This window comes from Chlorocebus sabaeus, chromosome 24 (genome assembly GCF_047675955.1).
Source record: "Chlorocebus sabaeus isolate Y175 chromosome 24, mChlSab1.0.hap1, whole genome shotgun sequence".
NCBI classification, from domain to species: Eukaryota; Metazoa; Chordata; class Mammalia; order Primates; family Cercopithecidae; genus Chlorocebus; species Chlorocebus sabaeus.
This window is the reverse complement of record NC_132927.1, coordinates 27604567-27625746: the sequence shown is the minus strand read 5'-3', so window position 1 is coordinate 27625746 and position 21180 is coordinate 27604567. Positions and strand designations below refer to the sequence as shown.

At 39.0% G+C, this 21180-nt stretch overlaps 1 protein-coding gene across 9 annotated transcripts in view; it reads left to right on the top strand.

Moving 5' to 3' along the window:
* The window catches only part of TRIM9 (tripartite motif containing 9), a 267774-nt gene that overhangs the window by 103196 nt on the left and 143398 nt on the right, over positions 1-21180 (top strand). The gene's annotated exons all lie outside the window — the stretch shown is intronic.

The window sequence follows — 21180 nt, the reverse complement described above, 5'->3', positions numbered from 1 at the left end:
TTCCAGCTTTGCTCTTTTGGCTTAGGATTGTCTTAGCTATATGGGGTCTTCTTTGATTCCATATGAAATTTAAAATTGTTTTTTCTAATTCTGTGAAGAATGTCAGTGGTAGTTTGATGGCAATAGCATTGAATATATAAATTACTTCGGGCAGTATGGCCGTTTTCACAATATTGATTCTTCCTATCTATGAGGATGGAATATTTTTCCATTTGTTTGTGCCCTCTCTTATTTCCTTGAGCAGTGGTTTGTAGTTCTCCTTGAAGAGGTCCTTCACGTCTTTTGTTAGCTGTATTCCTAGGTATTTTATTCTCTTTGTAGCACTTGTGAATGGGACTTCATTAATGATTTGGCTGTGTGCTTGTCTATTGTTGGTGTAAAGGAATGCTTGTGATTTTTGCACATTGGCTTTGTATCCTGAGACTTTGCTGAAGCTGCTTATTAATTCAAGAAGTGTTGGGACTGAGATGATGGAGTTTTCTAAATATAAAATCATGTCGTCTGCAAACAGAGACAATTTGACTTCCTCTCTTCCTATTTGAATACTCTTTATTTCTTTCTCTTACCTGATTTCCTGGCCAGAAATTCTAATACTATGTCAAATAGGAGTGGTGAGAGAGAGCATCCTTCTCTTGTACTGGTTTTCAAATGGAATGCTTCCAGCTTTTCCCCATTCAATATGATAGTGGCTATGGGTTTGTCATAAATAGTTCTTATTATTTTGAGATATGTTCCATCAATACCTAGTTTATTGAGAGTTTTTAACATGAAGGGATATTGAATTTTATCAAAGGCCTTTCTGTATCTATTAGATAATCATGTGGTTTAGTCTTTGGTTCCATTTATGTGATGGATTACACTTATTGATTTGCATATGTTGAAACAGCCTTGCATCCCAAGGAGATGAAGCCAACTAGATCATGATGGATACGTTTTTTGATGTGCTACTGGATTTTTGTTTGCCAGTATTTTATTGAGAATTTTTGCATCTGTGTTCATCAGGGATATTGGCCTAATGTTTTCTTTCTTTGTTGTGTCTCTTCCTGGTTTTGGTATCAGGATGATGCTGGCTTCATAAACTGAGTTAGAGAGGAGTCCCTCCTTTTCAATTGTTTGGAATAGTTTCAGAAGGAGCGATACCAGCTTCTCTTGGTATTTCTGGTGGAATTCAGCTGTGAATCCGTCTGGTCCTGGGCTTTTTTTTTTTTTTTTTTTTTTTTTGGTTGGTAAGCTATTAATTACTGCCTCAAATTCAGAGCTTGTTATTGGTCTATTCAGGGATTCAACTTCCTCTTGATTTAGTCGTGGTAGGGTGTATGCATCCAGGAATTTATCCATTTCTTCTAGATTTTCTAGTTTATTTGCATAGAGGTGTTAATAGTATTCTCTTATGGTAGTTTGTATTTCTGTGGAATCAGTGGTGATATCCTCTTTATCATCTTTTATTGTGTCTATTTGGTTCTTCTCTCTCTTCTTCTTTATTAGTCTAGCTAACAGTCTATCTGTTTTGCTAATTTTTAAAAAAAACCTGTTCCTAGATTCATATAATTTTTGGAAGGTTTTTCATGTCTCTATCTCATTCAATTCTTCTCTGATCTTAGTTCACTATTTCTTGTCTTCTGCTAGCTTTTGGATTAGTTTGCTCTTGCCTCTCTAGCTCTTTTACTTGTGACGTTAAAGTGTCAATGTGAGATCTTTCTAGCTTTCTGATGTAGGCATTTAGTGCTACAAATTTTCCTCTTAACACTGCTTTAGCTGTGTCTCAGGGATTCCGCTGTGTTGTCTCTTTGTTCTCATTCGTTTCAAAGAACTTCTTGATTTCTGCCTTAATTTCATTATTTGCACAGGAGTCATTCAGGAGGAGGTTGTTCAATTTCCATGAAATTGTGTGCTTTTGAGTGAGTTTCTTTATCTTGAGTTCAAATTTGATTGCATTGTAGTCTGAGAGAGCTGTTATGATTTCAGTTATTTTGCATTTTTTGAGGAGTATTTTACTTCCAATTGTATGGTCGATTTTAGAATAAGTGCCATGAGCACTGAGAAGAATGTATATTCTGTTGATTTGGGGTAGAGAGTTCTGTAGATGTCTACCAGGTACACTTGATCCAGAGCTGAGTTCAAGTCCTGAATATCCTTGTTAATTTTCTGTCTCGTTTATCTGTCTAACACTGACTGGGGTGTTAAAGGCTTCCACTATCATTGTGTGGGAGTCTGTCTCTTTGTAGGTCTCTAAGAACTTGTTTTATTGAGTGCCCCTGTATTGGGTGCATATATTTATAATAGTTAGCTCTTCTTCTTGAATTGTACCTTTTACCATTATGTAATGCCCTTCTTTGTCCTTTTTTTTTTGGATCTTTGTTGGTTTAAAGTCTGTTTTGTCAGAGCCAAGGATTGCAACCCTGCATTTTTTTTTTTTTTTTTTTTTAAGATAGAATCTTGCTCTATCACCCAGGCTGGAATGCAGGGGCACGAACTTAGCTCACTGCAACCTCTGCCTCCGGGTTCAAGTGATTCTCCTGCCTCAGCTTCCCTAGTATCTGGGATTACAGGGGCCTGCCACCATGCCCAGCTAATTTTTGTATTTTTAGTAGAGACAGGGTTTCACCATGTTGACCAGCCTGGTCATGAGCTGAACTCCTGAACTCTCGTGATCCGCCCCACTCAGTCTCCCAAGATGCTGGGATTATGGGTGTGAGCCACCATGCCTGGCTACCCCTGCTTTTTTTTTGCTTTCCATTTGATTGGTAAATTTTCCTCCAACCTTTTATTTGGAGCTGTGTGTGTCTTTGCACATAAGTTGGGTCTCCTGAATACAGCACATCGATGGGTCTTGACTCCTTATCCAGTTTGCCAGTCTGTGTCTTGTAATTGGGGCATTTAGTCCATTTGTATTTAAGATTAGTATTGTTATGTGTGAAATTGATCCTGTCATCATGATGCCATTTGGTTATTTTGCACACTAGTTGATGGAGTTTCTTCGTAGTGTCATTGGTCTTTATATTTTGCTGTGTTTTTGCAGTGGTTGGTACCAGTTTTTCTTTTCCATATTTAGTGCTACTTTCAGGAGCTCTTGCGGGGCAAGTCTGGTGGTAATGAAATCCCTCAGCATTTGCTTGTCTGTAAAGGATTTTATTTCTCCTTAGATTATGAAGCTTAGTTTGGCTGGATATGAAATTCTGGATTGAAAATTATTTTAAGAATGTTGAATATTGGCCCCCACTCTCTTCTGGCTTATAGAGTTTCTACTGATACGTCTACTGTTAGTCTGATGGGTTTCCCTTTGTAGGTGACCTGGTCTTTCTCTCTGGCTGCCCTTAACATTTTTTCCTTCATTTCAACCTTGGAGAATCTGATGATTGTATGTCTTGGGGTTGATCTTCTCATGGAATATCTTAATGGTGTTCTCTGTATTTCCGGAATTTGCATGTTGGCCTATCTTGCTAGGTTGGAGAAGTTCTCCTGGATAATATCCTGAAGTGTATTTTCCAGCTTGTTTCCATTCTCCCCACCTCCTCTGGTACTCCAGTCAATCGTAGGTTCGGTCTTTTTATGAAGTCCAATATTTCTTAAAGGCTTTGCTCATTTCTTTTCATTCTTTCTTCTCTATTGTTGTCTGCATGTCTTATTTCAGTAAGGTGGTCTTAAAACTATGATATCCTTTCTTCCACTTGGTCAATTCAGCTGTTGATACTTGTGTGTGCTTTGTTAAGTTCTTGTGCTGTGTTTTTCAGCTCCATCATGTCATTTATGTTCCTCTCTAAACTGGTTATTCTAGTTAGCAATTCCTCTGACTTTCTATCAAGCTTCTTAGCTTCTTTGCATTGGGTTAGAACATACTTCTTTAGCTCATCATAGTTTTTTACTATTCATCTTCTCAAGCTTACTTCTGTCAATTCGTTCATCTGATCCTCCATCCAGTCTGTGACCTTGATGGAGAGACATTGCGATCATTTGGAGAAGAGACACTCTGGCCTTTTGGGTTTTCAGCATTTTTGTTGTTGTTGATTGTTTCTCATCTTTGTGAGTTTGTCTAGTTTCGGTCTTTGAGGCTGCTGACCCTTGGATGGGGTTTTTGTGGGGGCCTTTTTGTTGTTTTTGTGATTGTTGATGATGCTATTGTTGTTGCTTTCTGCTTGTTTTTCTTTCAATAGTCCTGTCCCTCTTCTGTAGGGCTGCTGCAGTGTGTTAGGGGTTCACTTCAGGCCCTATTAATCTGATTTGCTCTGTGCCTGGAGATGTCATTCAAGGAGGCTGAAGAGCAGCAAAGATGGGTACCTGATCCTTCTTCTGGGACCTCTGACCTTGAAGGACACCAACCTGATGCAAGTAGGATTGCTCCTGTATATGGTGTCTGACAACCCATGTTGGAGGGTCTCACCCAGTTGGGTGGCATGGGGAGCAGGACCCTTTTAACGAAGCAGTTTGTCCCTTGGTGGAGAGGGTATGTTTCACTGGGGGGAAACCCACTTATCTGGGCTGCCCAGATTTCTCAGAACTACCAGGAGGAGTGGCTAAGTCTGCTGGTCTGCAGAGAATGCAGCCACCCTTCCCCATAGAGGCTCAGACCCAGGGAGATCTGAATTCTGTCCCTGAGCCTCTGGCTGGAGTTATTGGAGATCTTGCAAGGAAGCCCCACCCACTAAGGAAGGATGGTTCAGGGTTACACTGAAGAGGCTTGTAGTAGAAACAGGGTTTCACCATGTTGGCTAGGCTGGTCTGAAACTCCTAACTTCAAGTGATCTGCCCGCCTCGGCCTCCCAAAGTGCTGGATTGCAGGCATGGGCCACCACTCCTGGCCCAAGTTCTCCCTTTAAATGCCTTTGAGAAGTTATAACCTGTGTCAGTTTCTCAAATTTCAAGGTCCAGGGGTAGACTGCCAATAAACCCAATTCTGGGAGTCAGTGTCCATACATTTCCCTGATATCACCCTGAAATCCTGATAAGTTAAAGTCAATAAACATTAGTTGAGTACCTGGTATGAGTCAGGCAACATGCCAGGCATTAGAGATAAAAAGAGCTCATAGGCTGGTGAGGTGGACAGACATTTAAATGCAAAAATGTAGTATAATGAATCCAATAGTAGAAGGATGTGCAAAGCAATAAAAGGGCAGGGAAAGCTTTGCAAAAGGAATGGATTGAGGTGCATTTTGAATGATGAACAGGAGTTTGCCAGGTGGGAATAAGGAAAATAGCACAAGAAGGGAAAAGTAAGTGCAAAGCATATCCATGGGAACATCGCACTTTCAGGGAACTGAGCATGGTTCATTGTGGCCAGAGCTTACTGCCTGGCTTCTGGCCTATTGGCACCCCCTCAGAAACTCTGTGGAGAGGGCAGGAAGATATGCATGTGTGTAAGCATATGTTCATCTCTGCACTTGAATCTGAGGGTAGGAAGTGGTGGCATTTCACAAGGCGGTGTCTGGAATCTTGTGAGTTGTGGTCAAATGCGGGAGCCTAGTGATGCTGTGTTAGGAAGGGGATTGCAGGGTGACACCTGACTCCTTGAGGCATTGAGATGATTGTTAATAAACAAAATTTATAAGACACCTGGGGATAGGAAATATGTCCCATTTAGGACTTTAGAAAAATCAACTTTTGATTGATCCAATTTCAGCAATATGGCTGACTGAGAAATGTAAAAACCCTCCCACTGCAATGCCTAGAAAAGATTTTTAAAATATAATACGAATTATTTTAAATGCAAAGCCAAATTCATACATACTTAAAACAGGAAACATCTCCAAGTGCCAGAAAATGAGTCACTGGAAACCACAGAAGTGACCTGAAACCATAGGCCAGGGTAGTTCGGGGATAAGGGATGCAGATGGATAGTGGAGGGGAAGTTTACAAGGAGGAATCAAGAAATTCACAATCATAGTGAGACTGTAACACACCTCTCTGTTACTGATAGTTCAAGCAGACAAAAAGTCAAGGTTTAGATTTGAATATCATAGTTAACATTCTACTTGTCCTTGGGGAAACCAAACAAACATTACAGGATCCTCAGCCACAACCTAAACCCTTGAAGCACTTTCTCAAAAGGAACAAAGATCCATGATATGGAAGTGAAGAGTGCTTCCCTCCTGTGTGGGATCTTACCTTTTATGTGAATCCTGAATGATGAATAAAAGTTCTAACAAATGAGCAGTTCTCACGAGGAACACAATGGATGAGGATTCTTTTGACCCTGATTAGAAGGGAAGAGGAGCAATTGAGAAATAAATATTAGAGTTAAACTGCTGTGAATGTGTATTACTTTTCTATGCTATGTAATAAATTACCACATATTTAGTGGCTTAAAACAACACTAAGTGAAAGAAGTCAATCAAAAAAGACCGCATATTATGCAAGTTCATTCATATGAAATACCTTGAAAAGGCAAATTTATAGAGACAGTCAGTAGTTTAGAAATTGTCTAGGGCTGAGGGGTTGGGGAGTAACTGCTAATGTGTGTGGGGTTTTTTGGGAGGAGATGAAATGTTCTAAGATTGTGGTAATGCTTACAAACTCAGTGAATATACTAAAATTCATTGAATTGTACATTTTAAATAGGTGAATTATATAGTATACAAATTATACCTCAATAAAGCAATTAAACACGCACACTAACACATACATACACACATTATCATGTCACAGTTTCCATGAGTCATGATTCCAGGAACCATTTAGCTGGGTCCTCTGCTCTCAAATGGTTGCAATCAAAGTGTCATCTGGGTATGTTCTCATCTAGAGGCTCAGTTAGGGAAAATTTGCTTCCAATCTCACTCAGGTTGTTAGCAGAATTCACCTTCTTGCATCTGTATTTCTGAGGGCTTTGGTTTCTCACTGTATTGGCTAGAGACCACCCTCAGCCCCTAGAGGCTGCCTGCGACTCCCAGCACACAGCCCTCTTCATATCCAGGTCACATCATGGCCACTTGCTTCTACAGAGCCAGCAGGAAAGCAACAGTGAGTGCTAGTAGCATGGAGTCTTCTCTGATGTATTATAGCATAATCATAGGGGTGATATCCCAACTAGAAGTAGGTTGCAGATCCGGCCGGGTGGGGTGGCTCATGCCTGTAATTTTAGCACTTTGGGAGGCCGAGGCGGGCGGATCACGAGGTCAGGAGATCGAGACCATCCTGGCTAACACAGAGAAACCCTGTCTCTACTAAAAATACAAAAAATTACCCGGGCGTGGTGGCAAGTGCCTGTAGTCCTAGCTACTCGGGAGGCTGAGGAAGGAGAATGGTGTGAACCTGGGAGGTGGAGCTTGCAGTGAGCCGAGATTGCACCACTGCACTCCAGCCCGGGCAACACAGCGAGACCCTGTCTCAAAAAAATAAAAAATAATAATTAAAAAAAGAAGTAGGTTGCAGATCCTACTCACTCTCAAAGGGAGGGGATTTGAATATTAGAAGGCAGGGGTCATTGGGAGTAACCTTAGGGTCTGTCCACTGCTGGCCACCATCTGGATACAGACATTCTGTGTTGCTATCCTGGGACTATTTATCAACAGCTTCCTCACCCATGCCAGAGCAGGGTGACAACTTCCCATCTCACCTTTGGCATGCTGTTGATACAATTTGTCCCATAGCCATTGCCCATAAATGTTGGAGAACATAAAACTTACTAGTTTTCACTTGTGTATTTTATAAAAGTACTACATGACTATGGAAACATTCCAAACAGTACAGATAGGTATAAGTATAAAGTAAAGATTCTCTATGTCTTTTCTCATTCACAGTCACCTGGTTCTACTTCCCATGAGTAATCTTTGGAAATAGTTTCCGGATAGTACAAATTATCAAGATTATCACCATTTCAGTATAACAAGAGCACCATCCATACAAACAAAAACAGGAGTTCTCCTAGGCCAAGTAAGTTATTTAGTTTTCTGAGGCAGCTAAGATGAAGATAAACAGATAAGAGATTCAGTAAGGGGAAAAAGAGGTGAAAACAGGGCCACTGCACAGAGGCAGCCTCCAGCCTGTGCTTTTGTGCCCAGGCTCAAATAGTAAAAGCTCAAAGATAGGTGGAGGAGACATTAAAACCAAGAGGATAATTATAAAATAGGAAAATTAAAAGGAATAAAATAAAACAATTTACATGGTATAAAACCAATAGATTAGTTAGTTGGAAGTAAAGAGGAAAAATATTAATAAAATATGAAAAACATAAAAGTAAATAAAAGTCATGATGAAAACAATTAAAAGTCAAAACATAAACTAGAAAACCTAAAGATGGCTAATTTCCTGGAAATATACAACCCTCCTCGATTAAACTAGGAAGATATAGAAACTCTGAACAGACCAATAACAAGCAGTGAGATTGAAATGGTAATTTAAAACTTGCCAACAAAAAAGAGTCCAGGACCAGATGGATTCACAGCTGAATTCCACCCGAAATTCAAAGAAGAACTAGTACAATCCTATTGATACTATTCCACAGGATAGAGAAAGAGGGAATCCTCCGTAAATCATTCTATGAAGCCAGTATCACACTGATACCAAAACCAGGAAGGGACAAAACAAAAAAAGAAAACTACAAACCAATATCCTTGATGAACATCGATGCAAAAATCCTTAGCAAAATACTGGCTAACCAAATCCAACAGTATATCAAAAAGATAATCCACCATGATCAAGTGGGTTTCATACCAGGGATGCTGGGATGGCTTAACATCTGCAAGTCTATAAATGTGATACACCACATAAACATAATTAAAAACAAAAATTACATGATTATCTCAATAGATGCAGAAAAAGCATTCAACAAAATCCAGCATCTCTTTATGATTAAAACCCTCAGCAAAATTGGCATAGAAGGGACATACCTTAAGGTAATAAAAGCCATCTGTGACAAACTCACAGCCAACATTATACTGAACGGGGAAAAAGTTGAAAGCATTCCCCCTGAAAACTGGAACAAGACAAGGATGCCCACTTTCACTACTTCTATTCAACATAGTACTGTAAGTCCTAGCCACAGCAATCAGACAAGAGAAAGAAATAAAGGGTATCTAGACTGGTGAAGAGAAAGTCAAACTATCACTGTTTGCTAATGATATCATCGTATACCTAGAAAACCCTAAAGACTCATCCAGAAAGCTCCTAGAGCTGATAAATGAATTCAGCAAAGTTTCAAGATACAAAATTAATGTACACAAATCAGTAGCTCTGCTATACACCAACAGTGACCAAGCTGAGAATCAAATCAATAACTCAGCGCTTTTTACAATAGCTGCCAAAAAATAATAAAACAAAATACTTAGGACTATACCCAACCAAGGGGGTGAAGGTCCTCTATAAGCAAAACTACAAAACACTCCTGAAGGAAATAATAGATGACACAAACCAAAGGAAACACATCCCATGCTCATGGATGGGTAGAATCAGTATTGTGAAAATGACCATACTGCCAAAAGCAATCTACAAATTCAGTGCAATTCCCATTAAAATACCACCATCGGTATTCACAGAACTAGAAAAAACAATCCTAGAATTCATATAGAACCAAGAAAGAGCCACATAGCCAAATCAAGACTAAGCAAAAAGAACAAATCTGGAAGCATTACATTACCTGACTCCAAACCGTACTGTAAGGCCATAGTCACCAAAACAGCATGGTACTGGTACAAAAATAGGCACATAGACCAATGGAACAGAATAGAGAACCCGGAAATAAACCCAAATACTTACAGCAAACAAAAACAAAGTGGGAAGAGGACACCCTTTTCAACAAATGGTGCTGGGATAATTGGTAAGCCACATGTAGGAGAATGAAACTGGATCTTCACCTCTCACCTTAAAATCAACTCAAAATGGATCAAAGACTTAAACCTAAGATCTTAAACCATAAGAATTCTAGAAGATAACACTGGAAAAGCCCTTCTAGACATTGGCTTAGGCAAGGATTTCATGACGAAGAACCCAATAGCAACTGCAATGAAAACGAAGATAAATAGATGGGACATAATTAAACTAAAAACTTCTGCATAGCAAGATAAATAATCAACAGAGTTAACAGACAACCCACAGAGTGGGAGAAAATCTTCACAATCTCTACATCTGATAAAGGACTAATATCCAGAATCTACAAAGAACTCAAACAATTCAGCAAGAAAAAAATACATAATCAAAAAGTGGGCTACAGACATGAATAGACAATTCGCAAAAGAAGATATACAAATGGCCAGCAAGCATATAGAAAAATGCTCAACATCACTAGTGATCAGGAAAATGCAAATTAAAACCACAAGGTGATACCACCCCACTCCTGCAAGAATGGCTATAATAAAAAAATTTTTAAAAAAATAGATGTTGGCGTGGATGCCGTGAAAAGGCAACACTTTTACACTGCTGATGGGAATGTAAAACTAGTACAACCAATATGGAAAACAGTGTGGAGGTTCCTTAAAGTACTAAAAGTAGATCTATCATTTGATCCAGGAATCCCACTACTAGGTATGTACCCAGAGAAAAAGAAGTCATTATACAAAAAAGATACTTGCACATGCATGTTTATAGCAGCACAATTTGCAATTGCAAAAGTATGGAAGTAGCCCAAATGCCCATCAATCAACTAGTGAATAAAGAAAGTGTGGTCTATATGTACCATGGAATACTACTCAACCATAGAAAGGAATGAAATAATGGCATTTGCAGCAACCTGGTGGAATTAGAGACTATTATTCTAAGTGAAGTAACTCAGGAATGGAAACCCAAACGTTGTGTGTTCTCACTCGTAACTGGGAGCTAAGCTATGAGAACACAAAACCGTAAGAATGATACAATGCATTTGGGGGACTTGAGGGAAAAGGTAGGAGGGAGGTGAGGGATAAAAGACTATACAGTGGGTACAGTGTACACTGCTTAGGTGATGGGTGCACCAAAATCTCAGAAATCACCACTAAAGAACTTATTCCTATAACCAAACACCACCTGTTCCCCAAAAACCTATTGAAATAAAAAATAGATTAAAAAATAAAATAAAAGTCAAAATAACTGTAAAAGTTAGGCTTAATCTTTTTAAAGGATGAGTGAAGAGATAAGCTGACAATTCACAAGAAACAGATGTCCTCTATATGTGAAAATATTATAGTTTTTTGTTTGTTTGTTTTTTGTCGCCCAGGCTGGAGTGCAGTGGTGCAATCTAAGCTCACTGCAAGCTCCACCTCCCGGGTTCACATCATTCTCCTGCCTCAGCCTCCCAAGTAGCTGGGACTACAGGCACCCCCCACCATGCCTGGCTCATTTTTTGTATTTTTTAATAGAGACAAGGTTTCACCGTGTTAGTCAGGATGGTCTCGATCTCTAGACCTCGTGATTCGCCTGCCTCCGCCTCCCAAAGTGCTGGGATTACAGGCGTGAGTCACCATGCCCAGCCTATAGTTTATTTTTATTTTATTTATTTATTTATTTTGAGTCAGAGTCTGGCCCTGTCACCCAGGCCGGAGTGCAGTGGCACCATCTTAGCTAACTGCAATGTCCACCCCCTGGTCTCAAACCATCCTCCCACATCAGACTCCCTAGTAGCTGGGACTACAAGCACATGCCACCATTCCTGACTAATTTTTGTATTTTTTGTAGAGACGGGATTTTGCCATGTTTCCCAGGCTGGTCTCCAACTCCTGAGCTCAAGCGATCCACCCACCTCAGCCTCCCAAAATGCTGGGATTACAGGCATGATCCACCATGCCTGGCCAAAAATATTATAGTTTAACTTCCCTTATAACTGAAGAGATATTTATAAAAATCACAACACTACTTCTTACCTATCAGACTGGTAAAGTTTAAAAAGTTTGATAAAAATCTAATATAAATGTAAGGAAAACAGATCTCATACACTGTTGGTAGAAGTATAAATTTGTATGGTCTGTTTAGATGCACTCAGTTCCTCTGGCAATTATACTGCATGTCAAAGGAGCTTTCTCTAAGCAGTTGAAAAATTCTATTCATTTCACTTGCCCAAGGCCATATATGGATTTTTTTCTTATTTGGCAATGTTTCCCCCCAAAATTGAAAAAGGCTGTAATGACAGGCAAAAATCACATGGACTATTTATCTTAGCAAATAAATGGTGCAGATTCAGGCATTTTTTGTTGCTTTGTTAGAAATAAACAGGCCATACTCACAAACTATTCGTTGGTATCCTAAATATCATAAAAAGTCACTTGGGAATGTTGCTTTTTCCATAGACTAGCTTTGGGAATAGTTATTCTGAGAACTACTCTCTTAACGTTGTTTAATTACAGGCATAGGTATAAGTGAAATAGCAATTAATTTCCTGGTGGAAACAGAACCAAACTTTAAGAAAAAGAAACATTTAATGAAAGCTCAAGAACTATTTTTCTTTCTTTAGAGTACTGTGTAGCCCTTCTTCTTGGCAACTTCTGCCTTGTCAGTTTTAGTAGTAACATATGGAGAAATTATCAAGTTCCATCCATTAGGTAAACGTGATTTATTAACCAAATGGCTTGGTGGTTTTCACAAAGGGAGATGTTTTGCTTGTGTTAAATGACTAATGGTACAATTTGTTTTACATTATCAAAAAAAAAAAAAAAAAAAGAAAAATAAACTGACTTAAGAACTTGTTTGGAAAGGATTATTGAAGAAGGAATCCATCTTCATAGAAAGGAGTGCCTGAAGCATGTGAATGAAAGTCCTCATCAATCTCCCTTTGTTCTGGGAAATTAAAGACTATTTTTTAAAAAACAAAACAAACAAATAAAAAAACAAAAAAACAGAATACAAGGAAAAGACGGTTTCCAGACAGGGCACTAAGCAGAAAGAAAAGCTGATGGATGTAAAAGTTAGGGATTTAAAATAATAATGTTTGCATCTTTCTTTTTGTCACATCTTTCTTCCACAGGCTTTTAAAACGTAAAAGTGAGGACAGTGGGTTAAATTAATTTGTGTTTATAGCATTGTAAAAATGACTGAAGTTTTTTCAAGATGAAAACAAAGGCATATTCATCTTGATCTGAACAGCTCCTGATTTTTTTTTTTTTTTAATTCTCTTACCACTGATAATTGATGGTGGGTTCACATCTTTTTCCTGTACTTGAAACCAGTTCTGTGTCAACTGAGGTCCAGAGTCACTGATGAAACTAGGACAGGATGGAAGAAAAAAAAGCCAAAACTGGTGACCTTAGGAAATCCTCTCCAAAGGTTTTTCTCTTTATTTTGCTCATAATCACTATCCTCTTGATTCACACACTATTGAAAATAATGTAACTTGACTTAAAAACACCCAAAAAATGATTCCTCATTATCCATGGGAGATTGGACCCAAAAATTCCAACCACTAAATTCAGTCATCTCATAAAACATGTAATATTTGAATCCTTTATTCTTCAAAGGGATACATATATATATGTATATATACAGTCAGCCCTTTGTATCCATGAGCTCTGCATCCATAAATTCAACCAACCACAGAGCCTAAGTATTTGGGGAAAAAAAATTACACAAAGTTTGAAAAAACTAAACTTGAATTTACCATGCACTGAATACTACATTGAATCCAGGCAAGTGAGGTGATGTGTACGCATTGTATTAGGTATTATAAGTAATCTAGGTATTATTTAAAGTATACAGGAAGGTGTGTAATAGGTTACATGCAAATACTATGCCATTTTATATAAGGGACTTGGGCATCTTCAGGTTTTGGTATTCACAGGGGTCCTGGAATGGAAGAATGTCACTATTAAATATATATATTTTTGCCTTCCTAGTCTCCTTTGTCTCAATTTTTTTAATAGTTTTTTTTTTTAACTTGTCCGGGGAGAACATGGCAAGACTGTTGTTTCTTTTATAATAAAACTGCATTTATGTTGTGGTTCTTCAAGTTGCTGAGAAATTCCTCCTTCTATTTCTGCTAAAGAGAGGTACAACTTAAAGAGAGGGAAATATAGACTAACTTAATACTAACCGTGAACCAAGTGCTTCATATATGTTAGCTGCCCGTATCATTCCTGTTTTATAGTCAAGAAAATCAAGGGGCTTTGAGAGAGAGAGAGAGAGAGAGTTTTTTGTGTGTGTGTTTTCTAAAGAGATAGGGTCTCATTATGTTGTCCAGGCTGGCCTGAACTCCTGGGCTCAAGCCGTCCTCTTGCCTCGGCTTCCCAAAGTGCTGGGATTAAAGGCGTGAGCCACCAGGCTTGCCCTCTCTTAAGGATAGTAAATTACTTGCCCAAGGCCATATATGGAATCAGAATTTGGTCCCACATGGAATCTGACTCCAAAGTCAGTAATCTGTTCACTTCTTTTTTCCCTGTTGGATTTTTAATGAAACCTATTGGAATGACACTTATAAATTCACCAAGATTCAACTGATTTAATTTCTGGAGCTAGGATTATTTCCTCATCTTTTTAATTTAATCTACAACTTTCTTATGTTTTACCCTTTTTAACTGTCAAAAATGTAACTAACACAATTAAAATACAGTCCCCTATGGCAAAAACCAAAATTCCCTTGACTCACAGGCAAGAAAGACAAATCTTTGCGCATACTCAGAGGAAACATCATACTTTAAAGTCCTGGCTCTCTCATCAAGTAATCCTATGTTCAAATCCTCCAGGGGCTTGTTTGAGGACTAAACAAGGTCATGCATGTAGTAAGCACCTGATAAACAAACTCTAAATGGTAACTTAATTTAAGGAATGTTTCCAGAGTGGCAAACATAGCTGACCTATTCCTGCCCCCATTAGAAACACTGGTTCATAGAAGGGGAGAAAGGGAATAAAAAGTGAAGGGGAGGGAAAGAGGGAGAAGGGGAAGGTTCTCAGGGCCATGGAGCAAAACGCAGCTAAGAGCACACAGAGACTAAACCTTCCACTTTACAAAGTCAAGGGCTGTGGCTTTGCATTATATCCGGGGCTTGTAAAGCTTTCTTCTGTTAGAGAACCTTCCAATTCCCACTTGAGAGGGAAACAATCAAGCTTGGCAGATAGCAAGCAGTTCTGTGATGACAACAATGCTCAGACATCAAGCCTGTTGACAGAACAAGTTGACAAGTTCATATCCTCTATGCGGGATTGCAAATTCTCAAATGTGTTTTGCCGCCTTCAACTGTAGACAGATGTATTTGGAAAAAAATGATTTTATTGCAAATTGGATTTCTCATGTGTTGCTGAGCAGCCCCTGCAGTTTTGACAGGTGCAAGAGAGGCGGTGAAGGTAGGTTTTCAAATCTAGCCATGATGCCTCCTCCAACTGTGTGAGGGTGATGATCAATCAGCAGGGTGTGCCAATTCAATTCCTGTTGGCATTTGTTCCATCAGGATATAAGTGACAAGCTCTGCCTGGAAGAAGCCTTCCTAAACACACCCCACCTGCATCTTTGATCCTTGATGGTAAAGTTCTTTAGGGAGCTTAATGTGGCCAAGCACTGTTCTAAGTGCTCTATGTGTAGGAAAGCACTGTATCTTTACACAGCCTGTGAGGTAGCCACTGTATCATCTCCATTTCACAAATGAGGAAACAGAGACACAGAGCCATCAAGGAACTTGCCCATGGTCATGCTTATAAGTGCTTGAGCCACGTTTTTAACCTAAGCGGAGAGTGCTAGGGTCCACATGACGTGCAGGGTCTTGTATTTGGACAGCAGAGATGCTGGAATCCAATCTTGGCTCTGCCACTTCCTCATAACAAAGGTTGCGTTACTGAGTGGATGCTGTGGTCCCAGCTCTGTGCTAGGCATCTTCAATAGATTTCTCATTCAATACAACAGTGGAGAAAGTGAATACCATTATTATCCCTTAAAATGGGTAAACTGAGGCTGAGGGTAAAAAATTTGCCGAAGTTTGTAAAGCTAATTCAGTTTGTCTGACCCCAGAGCCCTTGCTCTTAACTACTACAGCTCTTGACCTTTACTAGTTGTCTTGTGTATTTTACCTCTCTAAGCTTCAGTTTCTTCATCTGGGAAATGGGGATAATATCAATAACTACCTCAAAAGACCATTGTGCAAGCAAAACAAAGAAAGGCATATAAAGATGATCTATGATGCTCTGTGCAAATCTTAATTACCTATTTTTTTTTTTCTGAATTGCTCTAGCTTTGTTCCTTAGCTCTTTCAAATATTTAGCCCCAATGAAATACAAGTTTCTCAAGGGTAGAAACAATGATTTCTCTGCTTTTTATTTACCTCTCATAGAATTTGGCACTTTCTGGGTACACTTGATAAATGTTTATTAAATAAGTATAGATATGTGAGACAGAAATGCCAGAGGTTTTGTCCCAGGAGGAAGCTTTGTTGGGCCACTTTGCAAAGGTTAATTCAGGCTTTTAGCTAATAGTTGTCCTATTTATATTGTAATAACCATGAAATGCGTGCCCATTATTTTCATTTAAAATATTACATAAACTAATGTAAATCAATCTCAAATCAATGTCAGAAAAAACACCGAGAAAAAGAAAAAAAAAAAAAAAACAGCGTCATGGCACGATACCCCTTATTCTGAGGTGTCCTCTCCACAACAGCTGTCCCAAAGGATCATGTGATTAGAACAAGGAGACTCCACTCTGCAGGAAATACATGATGATTGTATCAAAACTCGTGAAAATTATTTTACATTTTCTAACATATTCTTAGTGTTCAAAGATAAACTCTCTAGATTGAGTTAAAGAAAGGATTTTCCCTAATATTAGTTTGTTTGATGTGTGACTATTATGTGTATTATCAATAGACATTCTCTACAAGACATGCTGTAAGTTCATATTCTTCCCTAAGCAAATTAATTCTTCAAAATGCTGAAGGTTTGGTCATGTGTGTAACTCCTTACTGACTTACTGACATAAACATTTAGAGGGCAGAAGAAAGAGAAGAAAAACAGAAGGAAGATCACTTTATTCTATTTTCCCCACCAAGTAAGTTTGTTCAGGGGAACTGAAATTCAGACAATCGCAGAAGCATGGCCATGATTTTCAGTCTTCAAATAACAGTGAGGGAATGGCCAATAACCGAGCCTTTTCCTGCAAATATGACAAGGTCCTAATGTGTCAGGGTGTTTGCATTTACTCCTTCTTCTTTCTGTCCCATATTTTCCCCACACTGCCTTCTTCTCACCTTTCAGATCCCTTTCTCAGAGACATCTTCATCCCTGGCTAAAGTAGTTGTTCCCACATAGTTCCATCCAGTAACCCTCTTTAAGCAACTCTGCAGCATTTATCTAGGCCTGAAGTGATCTTATTTGTTAATGTGTTTGTTGTCTGCCTCTTTCAACTTGAGCATAAGCTCCTCCAGGGCAGGGAACCCTATTGTGCTCGCTGTATTCCCGGATGCTTAGCAGTCTAGATGCTCAGTAAGTATCTGTGGACTCAATAATGAGAAGACAAGCTTGCCAGCTCCGAGTTAGGAAGGCTATATTGAGGACACATCTAAGGAAGTTCCCCTCCTGGGTCCTTGGTGATGCCCTGCAGTCTCACAGTGATACCAGCACTGTAGCTTTGCCTGCAGCAGCCTCAGCTCAAATCCTAATCCACATATTCAGTGCATTTTTTCCTAGAATCTATATCATGACTGCCCTGCTCTGAATCTTACTAGATGGATAACCTTGAGCTGTCTATTTAAACCCACTGTGCCCAAGTTTCTTTATCCTTGCAAGTTTCTTTCTCCTTGCAATAGAGATATATAACACTTATCCTGGAGAGTTGTGAACATTCACTGAAATAATGCATGTACCAGGCTTGGCCCAGTGCCTGGCACAGGGTAAGCTCACTATAAATTGTAGCTTTGAATTTATTGCCGATGAAAGATCATTTATATTTATGCCACTAGTCCCTCTCCTATGGTAGACCACACTAATTGATTATGGCATTTTTTTTTCTTTTTTAAAAAATGGCCTCACAACCTTCTCAACACTGCCCTTACCTAGACAGTCACTACCCATCAGTCATTTGGAGTTGGTGTACAAACTAAAACTTGTTAGCCCTTCCTGACTCAGAAGGCACTTAATGGGCTGTCAAGCAGGATTATTCATAATGCGCTGAGTGTCCAAAAGTAACTTGGTAGTTAATTTTGCCTCTAGACAAGTGGCAAATTCTGCAGTATGCCCCATGGACAAACTCACTGGCATAGGAAGAGAAAAAGTAATGGGAGAATCTGACCCTTGATAGATGAGGGCAGAAGGAAGGCCCTGCTTTCTTCATTAGCTTTGGCTCCCAAGAGGTTATAGAAATAAGAACTCTTGGAAGGCAGGATGTGAGCAGTGCTGTGGTTTACTTTCTGATATACTCCTTTAGATGAAATAGCTATGATGGAAATCGGGAGTTCACCAGGAAAAACCATCCCTGATGTTGATTGGCTTCCTGTGAATTCTTATTAAACTTTCCAGATACCCACTAATAATTTCTGGATTCCAATCTATATTAGCAGATGTCTATAATTTTTAATAATATTTTTAAATGGTAGAGAATCTAGCAGATTATTACTTTCTTTTATTTTTTTGGTCCTATTTCAAAAGTGGCAATGGGATTTGTTCAGGACCTTTTCCAAGAGATGAGGAGCCTGCCAGCTTGATTGGAGAGCAATGATGCTTTCAGAACAAAAATGAGAAGCTAGAAAGATGAAATATAGAAGCAAAATTAGAAAATGATGCTGTGTTTAATTTACTTCCAGAAGTTTGGTCCTACCCAAAACAGCAAATTAGGAGATTCTGTCCTTCTAGTTTCCTTCCTTGTTCCCACTTTTGATGACTTTTCTTCATTCCCTAAAGGACCCAGAGCCCCCAAGTTTCTCGATAAGTTTCACCATCCAAATCTTCCTGTAGGAAATTAGTTGGGAGAAAACTAATTTATACCAGAGTGGAAATGTCTAGCTGACTTGATATTTCCTCTTACTGGTAATACACAGACTTCATGGTTTCAGGACTTTTATGGGTTGAACTGTGTTCCCCCCAATTCATATGTTGAAGCCCTAACCTTCTCTACTGCAGAATGTGACTGTATTTGGGAATAAAGTTTTTAAAGAGATAATCAACTTTAAATAAATTCATTAGAGTGGGCCCTGATCTAAAATAAGTGTTGTCATCATAAGAAGAGCAGATCAGGACATACACAGGCCCAGAAGAAAGCTCATGTGAAGACACAGGGAGAAGATGGCCATGTACAAACCAAGGAGAGAGGCCTCAGAAAAAACCACCCTGCTGATACTTTGATCTTGAACTTGTAGTCTCTAGGACTGCAAGGAAATAAGTTTCTGTTGTTTAAGAACCCAGTTTTCGGTACTTTGTTATGGCAGCCTTAGCCAACTAAAACAAGTCGTTAACTTAACGTTAGAATCCCAACTCTTCCATTTAGTAACTGTGAGATCTCAGGCAGTTAACTATCTGAACTTCAGTTTCCTGAACTATAAATGGAAACAATAATGTCTACCTCATGAGGAGGTTGTGAGGATTAAATGAGGCAATGCATGTTATTGGTTAGCACAGTGCCTGCATGGTACCTGACACTTAGCTCTTCATAAAGTACCGTCATTACTACTGCTATTACTATTATGTTAGAATTTTAGCTGGATACAAATGGGTGAAATCAGTACTTCTGCACCATCACTTATCTTCACACAGTAGAAACTAAAAGATATTTATTAACAAATTACTATTATGAACAAATTCGCTGATGGCTTTTTACTCCTAAGGGACCCTTAGTTCCTATACAGGTGCTATCAAAAGCTACAGGTATGGCCTTGGTATCCAGAATGTAGACAAGAATAGTGAAAGAATAGAAGCAAAGCCCAGTAATAAATAAAAGAGGCAGAGAAGAGTCTCATCTGTGAGAAAATGCCTGCACCAACAGAAGAATTTTAAACTTATCGAACTATGAATGATTATAGTTTAAAAAGAGCTTATTAAACCATTCACACTAATAAGGAAGTAGTTTCTTTCTAATTAATTTTCTTGGAAAGGCAGTTAAACATAGGCTCTCAGGTAAATGTCTTAATTTGGAGAAAAGGTGTCTAATAATTATGGCTTCAGGTCAGGTACATTAAATTTCAAATAAACACTTTGAATTTTGATATTTAAATTACTTTTACTAATAAATCATTTCCCTAGCAAACAAAACTTTCAACTTGGGAAGGGAATACATCACTAAAACTTACAGTATTTCTCCTACACCACTGTTTTACAAAAACGTTATGAAATGGATTACTCAAAGCTAGTAACCCACCAGGCATTATACACAATCATTATAAATATGTCATGTTCCCTTATTCCCCTCCCCCACTCCCAGGAAGCAGGAACAGAATAGCTTTGGCCTCTGGGCTCTGGAATTGTAGAAGTGAGTACATTAACATCCACTGCATGTTTTAAGACTTTTCTCATGGTTTTATCAACAAATGGACATAAAGCTGAGGTTGAACCAGCCAGGCACACAACATCAAAATATAAAACTGGATACAGCTTTCCTTCCGAGTCCCATCATTGATGTGCACAGACAGCCTATGCCTGGCCATTCCTTCCCAGTGGCAATGAGCTGTCTCTTCTTTGTCTCTCCCAACTCTGGCAAGAGATGTCTCCATTCATTAATCTTGAGTCCATAATGTTACCTGTTCTGTAGCTATACATTCTATTCTGCACTTGTTGTCCCTCTTGCCAGGCCCTTTCCTCTACTCTCTGGTACTCAGAGCCCACTATGCCTCCTCTTCTCAAGATCTCCCCCTTGCCTATATCCTTTGTAATACAGCTACTAGCATGGTGCCACAGATCAAGGAATCTTGAGCAAAGAGGCTTAGAGGAGGGGAAAACTGGCTCCTATTCTCCTTTCAGGCCTCTAGGAGTTTCTGGAGCATAACTATTAAGAGTATATCATTAGGCCAGGCACGGTGGCTCATTCCTCTAATCCCAGCACTTTGGGAGGCTGAGGCAGGCAGATTGCTTGATTCCAGAGAGCAGCCTGGGCAACATAGCTAGACCGCATCTTTACAAAAATTAATAAAATTAGCTGGGTGTGGTAGCACGTGCCTATAGTCACGCTGCATACCAGCCTGGGCTACAGAGCAAGACCATCTCTCTTAAAAAAAATTATCATTAGCCTGATAATTCAACATCTCCCCAAATCTAGAATTGACCCAATGATGAATTTAATGAATATGCATTAAAATCTTTGGAGATGTAGTCTAACAAAAAAATCAGACAAAGGTTTGATTTTTCTAGACTTATTTTGTAATTAATGACCTCTTCAAAAAGAATATAAAC